An 11,418-nucleotide genomic window follows, 5' to 3' on the forward strand; every position below is an offset into this window, starting at 1 on the left:
GCTTATATTGAATAACAATAAATAAAACAAAAGGGGTTTACCCTTATACAATACATGACACCTGGCCAACAAGTAAAGGGCCCTATGGCCAACAATTAAAAGACTTCAAGTCATGCACGATTCCTCCAGTCTTGTACCTAAAAAAGTTTATCAACACGTGGGATGAGCACTAAGCCCAGTAGAGATCCCAAAGATCCTAACCAATCACAACATATAGATAAAAATGATCATGAATGCATCATGACATACCATATAAGTAGTGTGACATTTAATATTCAAAATATACTCATATAACTGTGCTTTTTCTCAAAATGTTCCTCTTGACACAATTCAGTATAAAATCATTTCTTCTCTTTCACATTCCAATCATTACTTCCGAAAGAAAATGTTTTAAAACCTCATTCTTTCTTTGATAAAAGTTCTCATGTTAACATAAAAAAATCTCACTTAAACAATCGTTTAAAAAAATATAACCCCACATTCAAATCGTAATCCCCATCATATCTCTCAATACACTATAACCATTTACATCCTATATATATCTACAACCTTCCCTGACCATAGGTCCAAGGATTTCAAAAAAAAAGACTGGTATGAAAATCGTTAACACATATATACATTTGTAGACACGCCCCGAGGGGCTTTATGCTGTGCCACAGTTCGGACTCAAATGTCACGGTTCTTAATTTGATCTCACAATGTGCAATATGAGATTGATAAATCACCAAAGAGTCCAAATCTGGCAAATCATTTTGGAAAACTGATTTTTGTAAAGAAGTGCCAAACATGGACTGCTTTGCCAGATACAGAGTCGCCACCTAAATATTTTATTTTGGGGAAATTTAGGAAACCCTGACTCGTTGCCTAAGGCCACGTGTCCGTCATCACCAAAGTTGCCTCAGCTCGGGAACTTGGGTACGATTGGGGAAGGTCATCTATGAGCACCCCCGCTCGCCCGATCGAAGATCGGCCTTTACTAAGCATGATATTTCATTTTTGAAAACACATGTGTTCTTATTCCGATTATTAGCCTATAATTACTATGTGATGCTCACAACACACAAGTATAGACTAGATCGCCTAAGTTGGAACAAAATATCTCATGTTTGTTTGAAAATGGTTTGAAGGTGTTACTCGCAAGTATGCTAAGACGTGGATTTGTCACCCTCAAGTGGGCTTAAAAACTCGCATTTCAATGAATTGTTCCAATTCAAGTAATCTATCCATCACCCACAGACATTCAGATAGTTGATCATTTAAGCACATAGCCTCATGGCAAGCATGCTATCATGACAACACTCACACTCATGCAAGATGCTAAAGCATAAAAAGCTTACCTAGTACTCCGAGCCAAAACAGAAACTAGTTAGTAATCAATGTATGATCCTAATTCATGTTAAGATGACTAATGCAACACATGCAAAATGCGATTAGAAATAGGCTCGGCTATCCTAAAAATGGCATATGAGATGCAACTTGATAATCATGTATTCAACTTGGAATTGAAATACAATGCAGTTAGTATGATGCGCCGAGCCCGGTGCATGCAATACGAATGAATGTATGCAAACATGCTATCGTAAGTATGCTAATTGAAACGTGACCTAGAGCTAACCATCGAAAGCAGGTAAGTAAAAGGGAGAAAGACGTGGGGTTGGAAGGCATTCAAACACTCACGCACACTTATTACAATAATTGGCCCTCTCGATGGAGGGTCCGAATAAATAATACAAATCGAATAATTAATCAACTACCCTAGCTAATTAAATATTACAAAACCCTTAACTAATTTAAACAAATTAACTAAGCTATGAAACTAAAGAGGCTGCTGTAGCTCCACCTCGGAATGATTGAATGATGCATGCTCGATCGCCTCGCTCGGAAACCCGTTGCCATGCCACATGTTGCCTCTGTTTGCACTGTTCTGCACCTCTGAAAACTGCACAAGTCCCAAAGATGCTTCTGAACCACTCCCTGAACACTGTGAGATGTCACCAGCCAAGATATAGGAACACCAGCCATGTGGAATTGACCACCGACCATTTGTGAGGATCTCGACCAACAATGTTTAGTTGATCGGCACTGAAGATGGCCGGCCGGCCATATCTTCCTGCAGAATGCTGTTTTGCTGCAGCAGAGGACAAACAGAGCATGGCAATGTATTTTCAAGGCAATGTGTGCACAACCATCCTTCCTATCATGTCATGAACTCAAGGGAGTATGGTTCTCGACCCTCGGACCATCAATTGTGCATTTCAATGCGTGATGGTCAAAGGAGCCAAGTGTGCAAATCAATATGGAATGAATGCACAAAAACAAATGATGACTTCCAAGTCTTGAGAACGAGCATAACAATAAAAGTAGGGGCATGCGCGACGACGCAAGTAAGGGGTACATAACAATGCAACCTAAGTGTACGCATAACAATGCGAGCAAGACGTGCGTGACAACGCAAGTAAAAAGGTGCATGACAATGCAACAAGTGTGCGCGACAACGCAAGTAAGGTGGTGCATAGTAATGCAACTGAAACAAGCATGACAATGCAAGTAAAACATGTGCGACAACACAGGCAAGGGGTGCATGACAATGCAACCCAAGTGTATGCATAACAATGCGACTGGAATAAGCATGATAATGCAAGTAGAACATGCGCGACAACATAGACAAGGGGTGCATAACAATACAACCTAAGTGTACGCATAACAATGCAAGCAAGACGTGCGTGACAACGTAAGTAAAAAGGTGCATGACAATGCAACAAATGTGCGCGACAATGCAAGTAAGGTGGTGTATAGCAATGCAACTGAAACAAGCATGACAACGCAAGTAAAACATGCGCGACAACGCAGGCAAGGGGTGCATAACAATGCAACCTAAGTGTACGCATAACAATGCGACTGGAATAAGCATGATAATGCAAGTAGAACATGCGCAACAACACAGACAAGGGGTGCATAACAATGCAACCTAAGTGTACGCATAACAATGTGAGCAAAAGCATGACAACACATGTAAGTAAAGCATACGCGACAACACAAGCAATGTGTGTAACAATGCGAAAGGGTGCATAAACACATGTAAGTAAAGCATGCGCAACAACACAAGCAATGTGTGTAACAATGCAAAAGGGTGCATAAACACATGTAAGTAAAGCATGCGCAACAACGCAAGCAATGTGTGTAACAATGCAAAAGGGTGCATAAACACATGTAAGTAAAGCATGCGCAACAACGCAAGCAATGTGTATAACAATTCGAGAACGGGGTGCATAAACACATGTAAGTAAAGCATGCGCAACAACACAAGCAATGTGTGTAACAATGCAACAACAAAAAGAGGTATACATTCAACGGAAGCATGGTAAAGGCATGTTATTCGTGATGTTGAGACGCAACTCGAAAGTAAGATGAAGTATGCTCAATGCAAGGGCAAAAAGACGTATAACAAGCGCGCTTATTACAATTATGAAAAAACATTGTAACATAACATGCTCAAAAGCAATTCTTGAATTTTTGCAATATATAAAAGGATATGAAAAGGATACACCACGCACGTGCCGTACACAGAAGACACGGTTCGAGGTCAACACGAAGACCGGTTAAGCTTCAAAAGTGTACTTTCTTGCACTATCTTGAGAGATGAAGGTCCTAAACCACATAATTGAACCAACCAAGGGTGTGGGAGGTTCACTGACCACAAGGGGAGGCCATCGGCCATCCATCGGCCACAAAATTATCTCATCGGCCAAATATTTAGCCGATCGGCCAAAAATTGTAATTTCGGGCAGTTTTGTCTTTTGGCCACGGGTCTTTAAATATGGGGTTCCAAACCCCATATCCTCACTTCCTCTTGGTCGAAAATCCTTGCTCTTTCTCTCTAGGTGATTTTCCCGCCTTCGATCTTTGCTTTCCTTGTGTTTTCGAGCCCTTTTCGTCGTTTGATTCACGAAACCCTTCCCGTTTCGCACACTTTAAACCAAACAAAACTCGATTTTCGGTGTTTCTTTCGTGGTTTCCACTATTTGGGGTTTGTTTCCCTCCGAGTTTACTTGGTTTTTGTGCCTTTTCCACACTCCGACCTTTTCTCCCATTTTTCATCCTCTCGGGGTTGACTTTTGGGTTGACCTTTCGCATTCTTGCCCGTTTTTCACATTCTCGGCCATTTTCACGCTCCTTTTGAGATGGCAAACGACATTCCACGTGGTGGGACTCCCCCAGAGATAGACGTGGACCCTGAGGTTGAGCTCCTACCTCTTCACATCTGGCCTTTCGATCCGGTGACTTACAGGTCGGTGATGCACGTGTTGCCTCCCGACGGCATCCGCCACTTCAGGAGCTATGCGCGGGGTGCGCCATTGGAGCTTTTGTTGCGTGAGCCAGAGTCACATCTGTCTTATGGCGCCACTGAGGTATATTCTTCCTCTGTTTCATTTTCTGTAATGTAAAACATATAATTGCGATAGTCGATTCTGTTCTTTAACTGTTTTAACTCAGACACACTAACACATCACATGCTGTAGTTCACTGTAAGCACACCCACACCCGATATCTGTTTAAATCTGAACACATGCACACACGCTGCATTTTTCAATTCTAAAGACATTCAAACACTGTACATCTGACACTGCTTCGCATCTGTTTGTCTTTGAACACAGGGAGATTCCCATGCCTTCTGGGGGTATGGGAATATCGTCACTCGAGGATGGTATATGGAGCTACCCAATGTGGTTCACCATATCATCGATCAGGCCGGCTTTGGGACCTTCTGCATGGGACTCTCACGCCTCACTGCGAGCAGGCCCCTTCTTGCTGCTTTGGTGGAGAGGTGGTGGGACACCATCGACTCCTTCCACCTCTCTGCCATCGGGGAGATGACGATGACTCCTTTTGACTTCTCCATGCTCACAGGCATCGGAGTAGGGGGTGATCCGATCCCCTTTGATACGGATATGGATGAGTGGGACGCTGCTCAGCTATACTTGTTTGGCACTCAGCCACCTCTTGCCCGATCAGGGTTTGTGAGGTACTTATGGTTCAAGGATCACTTCCGAATCCAGCGCCTACTACTCGGGAGGAGGAGGAGCAGTATGCTCGTGGCTTCATCATGTTCCTGCTGGGGACCACGCTCTTCGCCGACCAGGCGAACACTGTTGCCCTTTACTTACTGAGTGCACTTGTGGATGTGATGCGAATCTGCGGCTACGATTCGGGTGGCGCGGGCTTGACCACCCTTTACGGATATATGAGCTCATCCTCCCGCTGCAGCGAGCAGTTGCTCGGAGGCTACTGGTGAGCCTGGGAGGTACACCTTCCCTTTCTATCTTTTTAATTTAGCTTTACATTATTTGTACACCGCACACACTGTAATCATGCAATCTGCTTTACACTGACTGTACACTGCACATACTGCACACTCTGCACACTACACTGGCTGTACACTGCTCACACTGCACACATACAATCTACTTTATCTGCATTCTGGTTCATTTGCATTCTGCTTTATCTGATAAGCATACTCACCGTTGCTCGGTTACATTCTGTAGTTGTGGGTGTATGCCTACTTTCCCAGGCTTGCCCCAGTGCCGGATGAGGAGATGCCCCTCGGTGTTCCATTTTCCTACCGCTTCGATGTGAGATACGAGTGGAGGCCACGGGGGACCTTCATGTTCTTCCGCCGTTACTTTGACACCATCACCGCAGCCGAGGTATATCAAACATTACAGTTTATTTAAGCTTCGCTTTATATTGTACTCTCAATAATAGTAGATAACAAACTGTGTATTATTTGCAGATCACCTGGCGACCTTGGGTCCCGTTGCCTGACACAGTTCGGGAGCGGTATGCCGGTGTTTGAGAGACTGCCCGATTCAGGGTCTTGCTGGAGGGTCCAGTCTGCTGGGCGTGGTACTTGGGTGAGCGCTTCTTGCGGCAGACCCTTGGCTTACCGGAGCAGGTAGTCGCGAGGCCGCCTCCCACCCATATGAGGCATACAGAGTTGTACACCCCGGAGGAGATGATTGATTACACGATCGGTTGGGACTCCGAGTCCTTTAGAGACGAGGGCGAATACGCCAAGTTCATCCAGACCTTTCTGATGCGGCCTTTGACTGGTGCTCGTCGAGTCGAGAGAGAGAGACCTGTGGCGCCAGTGGCAGGAGAAGGAGCATCGACGGCACCTCAGGCCCGAGGCAGGAGTGGGTCTTGGAGAGGGCAGGGAGCTGGATGGCCAGAGCTGCCTACAATGATGACATGTCGAGGACAGGGTGAGGAGACTTACCAGATACCCATTGCTCCTCCTCCGGCTGATCATGAGCTTGTCAGAGTCTATGGCTCGACCCTAGTATGTACTACCACACTTTGCATTCTGTACAGCCATTTCATTTCCTTTCTCTTGATATTCCACAGAATACTGATGCTCTTAACCCTTTTGCAGGCTTCCGTCGAGTACACTCGCCAGTCTCTGGAGCTGACTGTTCTGTGATGGGGATGCTGCAGCGAAACATCGACCTGTTGACCATCTATGGTATCCCGGTAAGTTCTTTCAACCGCAGTCTCAAACTCTGCATAATCTGTTTCATACATAATCTGATGCATCACACTAACAACACGAAACTTGATACACAACACTCACAGCACTGATACACTGTACCCCACACACTGCTCACAGCGTTGCTCACGACATTTATACACTGTATTCTGTACTGATACACTGCTCACAGCATTCATACAATGTATTCATACACTGTATTTGGTATTCATACTTCGTTTTGCATAGCATAGCTGATGTATTTGCCATTTGTCCTTTTCAGGCCCCATTCCAGATTTCGGCCACGGGAGGTGCTCCAACTAGGCCATCTGTTCCTGTTCAAGGAGGAGGGGGAGCTAGGCGGGGGATGACATTCCATAGCCGTGGCAGACATAGGCATGCTCATGTTGAGAGCAGTTCGCGAGAGCCCTCCCCCGATAATTCTGACGAGGAGACGGTGGCGTCCCATGGTGAGCCCGGAGACAGCTCAGATTCTGACTATGGAGATGGCGGTGGTGAACCTGGACCCTCATCCAGGAAGAGGACCAAGACCAACTCCCGCACTTGAGGCCATCGATATTGATCCAAACATTTTGCTATTTTTTTTTTCTTTGCTCTGTTCAGACATTTTGTTGTTTTTCTCCTCTTTTTTGCTTTACTTTTCTTTTTACTGGTAGTTTGAGCACATTGTACTGCCTCAGGCAGGTTTTACTTTCCACAAAATTATATACTTTTTGCAAATGGCATGATAGAAATGAAACAACTATTTTGCTAAAAAAGTGTTGCATTTGTATATTCTATGCATCGCATCGTATTACATAACAATGTAAATGAGATTGAACTTTTGTTTGAAAATTAAGCATTTGCATCGTAATAATCAGGTAGTGGACCGACTAATGACAAAAACAACTCGATAATCAAAACAAAGAACTAGATAAGCTAACCAAGTGTAAATACAACTCGATAAGCAAAACAAAGACTTAAACAATGTGAAATACAACTCGATAAGCAAATATACAACAACTCGATAAACAAATCGAAACAACGCAGGCGTGACTTTGGAAAATCATCATCAGAAGGCATTGAAAGTACTGCCAATCACGAATTCTCAGCATGTTCAATACATAAACAGCTCAGGGAACAAGAAGGAAGGCCATCGGCCAAAGGGAAAGGTCACCGGCCACAAGAAATGGCCATCGGCCAACATTTTTAGCCCATCGGCCAAAAAGGATGGTCGGTCGGCACTAATTTTAGCCGATCGGCCAAAAATGGCTAGTACCTCCAGAATGTTGACACATGTCTTCCACTCAACACCTTATCCTCTATAAAAGCCTCAGCTTCGTAGTTTTCCTCATTTCAACACTGATTTGCACCAAATGGAAGAGTTTCTTGCCCAAAATCTCATAACTTGGATTGCCAACTTGGATGGCTTGGAAAGGCTAAATTTTTGGGGTTTCGACATAAATGCACTATTCACGCTGGGTCGCACCGCGCTGCGTTTTCCGTTCCTCCATGCCGCGGCAAGGTTTTGGAATCCGGTAACACACGTCTTTAGTTTTGGCGGTCAAGAGATGTGTCCCACTTTTGAGAATTTCCAAGCTTTAATGGAATCCGAGCGCGACGAGGAAATCTTGCCTCAGTTCCGGTTCGGCCACGTCCAAGCCTTAGGACGGATGTGCGGCCTTACTGTGCATGACACTCGATCATTGATTCATGATGGAGAGATGGACACTCCGAGCTTGGTTTGTCGGTTTTCCGATGTTGGTGACCGCAGCGACCATCATGGCAGGGTTATCGATGACATGCGCTTTGCTTGTGCATGCTGTCCCATTTCTTACTTGTCCTAAGCTCTGGTGGGTTTAACACTCGTTTGATTGAGGTCGCCGAGGGCTTGAAAGGGGGCAAAAGCTGCATCGCCATGACATTAGCCGAGACATTGATGGGCTTAGACGCTTTTCATCGCCGGGAGACGGCTAGGTTTGCGGGGAGTCCACTACTATTGCAGGTAATGTTTCCCTCTCCATCTCACATATGTATCTCACATCACTCGACCCTCAGGCTCGATTTTTCTCTCAAAACCTTCTGCTCACTTTTTCTCTCAACGTACATCTCTCTATTCTTTATTCTCTCATTTTTCATCCCTCCCCAGGTGTGGTTGATGGATAAGGTCAGAGTTGTGGACTCGTGTTCGGCATATTCAGCTCGCAACTATTTCTCCCGACGACGTCTAGTCGATGCTTCGGATGAAGGATGGTGGTACAGCTGGATGTTCAATTTGTCCGCGGACCACATTGTTTAGCGCTGCCTTTGGCTTAACCTGCCGACAATGAGTTACAGTATGACCCGTCAGCCTGGGATTCAGTTGATTGGCATGACACACTGTGTCTTCTATTTTCCGTTTTGGTTCCGGTGCTAGTTCGGACATGATAAGATTTGCCCGGAGGAGGGGATAGAGTACCTTGCTACGTTTTCGATCCGAGGTGCGCAACTAGCTCGGTATGCTACAGCATGGAAGACGAGGGAGCTTCTGGCCCCCGCTCCCACTTTCAATTGCACCCTCTCTGATGAGTGCTTGGATTGGCTCAATGAAGAGGCACAAATCGGGCCTAGCTTGGCATTAGAGGCTTTGACCGGCTCTGGGAGGGGACGCAGGAACACCTGACTATGCCCAGATTTATTTGCTTTTAATCAGAACTTTCAATTTTTCTTTATAAATGTAATGAAAAGCAACTTCAATTTTGTATTCAAGAGCAGGAGGACTCTGTATTGAAATTAATAAAATTGAAGGTTGTGGGTACTGAAAATTTTTCGTTTGATCCAAAAATGGTCTAAGTTATAAAAAGATTAATTTGAGCAAAATTAACTTTTATTAAAACTTTTCAAAACCATTTTCGATATAGATCAGAACTGGACACGCCTGAGATCTGTCACTGAGCTGCACAATCCTGGATCCCAGCAACTGGAAAGTTGCCCCTAGTCTAAATAGCACCACACCGGAAATCACAACCGAACTCTTGAATGCTGAATAGACAAAGATGACCGAGATAATCAAATGGACAAAGTTGATTGGGGAAGTGTTTATGCTGGACTTCAGGATGAAGTTGCCTACGTATCCCAAAGATGGGAATCAAGCCTTACGTAGTTCGGCTTCGGTTCACTCGTGTATTAACTCTCACCTTTTACGCTCTAACTTTTGCCAAGGCCGCCCTTTGCGAGTTTTCAACCTTGCGAGCTCAGTTTTTATAATTTCAAATTTTCTATGCTCTAACTTTTGCCTAGGTCACCCTTTTGGGTTTTCGGCCCAGCGAGCCTCTCAGGAAAAATATTTCTTCAACTTGTCCATGTTGATCGGTTGGGAGAACTCTAGGCCATCTAGGTCCATGAGAACGATAGCTCCACTCAACCAGATAAACTTGATGATGTAAGGACCAGTCCAATTAGGTCTGAACTTGCCCCTAGGGTTGTGGATGGGAGCTCGATTGTCTTTGAGCACCAAATCTCCTTCTTTCAAATTCCTAGACTTAACCTTCTTGTTGAAAGCCCTGACAATTTGTCGTTGATAACCTTGAACATGGTACAGTGTTTTCAGCCTTCTTTCATCGAAGAGGATGAGTTCCTCGAACCTGCTCTGCTGCCAATCTGCCTTAGCTATCTGACACTCAGCCAGTACTCGTAACGACGAAACTTCAATTTCGATGGGTAGAACGGCCTCCATCCCATAGACCAAGGAATACGGAGTTGCCCCAGTAGAAGTTCGAATTGAAGTTCGGTAGCCCCACAGAGCAAATGGCAGCTTATCTGGCCAGTCCCGGTAGGTTTCTACCATCTTCTGTAAAATACGCTTGATGTTCTTGTTGGCGGCCTCAACTGCTCCGTTGGTCTACGGCCGATATGTAGATGACTTGTGAAAAGCCACATTGTATTTTTCCAACAAGTCGATCACTTCCTTTTTAAAGTGGGAACCATTATCCGAAATGATCTCGTTCGGGTCCCCGTAGCGACAGTTGATGTTGTTCCTGATGAACTTTGCAACGTGCGACGCTTTCAACACCGCATAAGATTGGGCCTTAACCCACTTTGTGAAATAGTCTATCGCGATCAGAATGAACTCATGCCCATTGGACCCCTTCGGAGTGACAACCCCGATTACATCAATCTCCCAGACTGAAAATGGCCATGGCGAAGTCATGTTGTATAGCTTCGACGGTGGAATGTTCATGCGGTTTGCAGGGATATGACATTTGTGGCATCGCCGGACAAAGCTAATACAATCCTCCTCCATGGTGGACCAATAGTAACCCTGTCTAAGGATTTTCCAGGCTAGCATCACCTCATTCATGTGCGCTCCGCACTCTCCTCCATGGATGGCCTTCATTAGGCGCTTGGACTCTTTGGCATCAACACACAACTTATGCATCCCGAGATGACATCTCTTGTATAGCTTTCCTCCGCAGACGATGGACTGAGCAGCCATTCTTCGAATTGCCCTTTTATCCTTGGCATTTCCCCTGGTGGATACATCTCCTTTTCCAAGAAGTTCCAGAGATCGTAATACCAGGGGTTCTCATCTTGTACCTCATCTATGGCGGCAATCGACTCATAGGCCGACGCAAATTTCTGTTCGATGATGATCAGACGCATCCAGACTCCAAAAGGGATGTCTATCATAGAGGATAGAGTTGCTAGTGAATCTGCGAACCTGTTGTTCTCTCTTAGTAGATAAGCGAAGTTCAGCTTCTCAAACTGAGGAATCAGCAAGTCCAAGGTCTGGTGGTATATTCTCATCTTTTCTTCTTTGACTTTCCAATCTCCTTTTGCTTGAGATACAACAAGGCTTGAGTCCTCGATGACGTCCAACCGTTTTGCCCCTAATTCCAGAGCTACTTCTAGTC

Source organism: Camellia sinensis, chromosome 8, assembly GCF_055761805.1.
Source record: "Camellia sinensis isolate YWXY chromosome 8, ASM5576180v1, whole genome shotgun sequence".
NCBI classification, from domain to species: domain Eukaryota; kingdom Viridiplantae; phylum Streptophyta; class Magnoliopsida; order Ericales; family Theaceae; genus Camellia; species Camellia sinensis.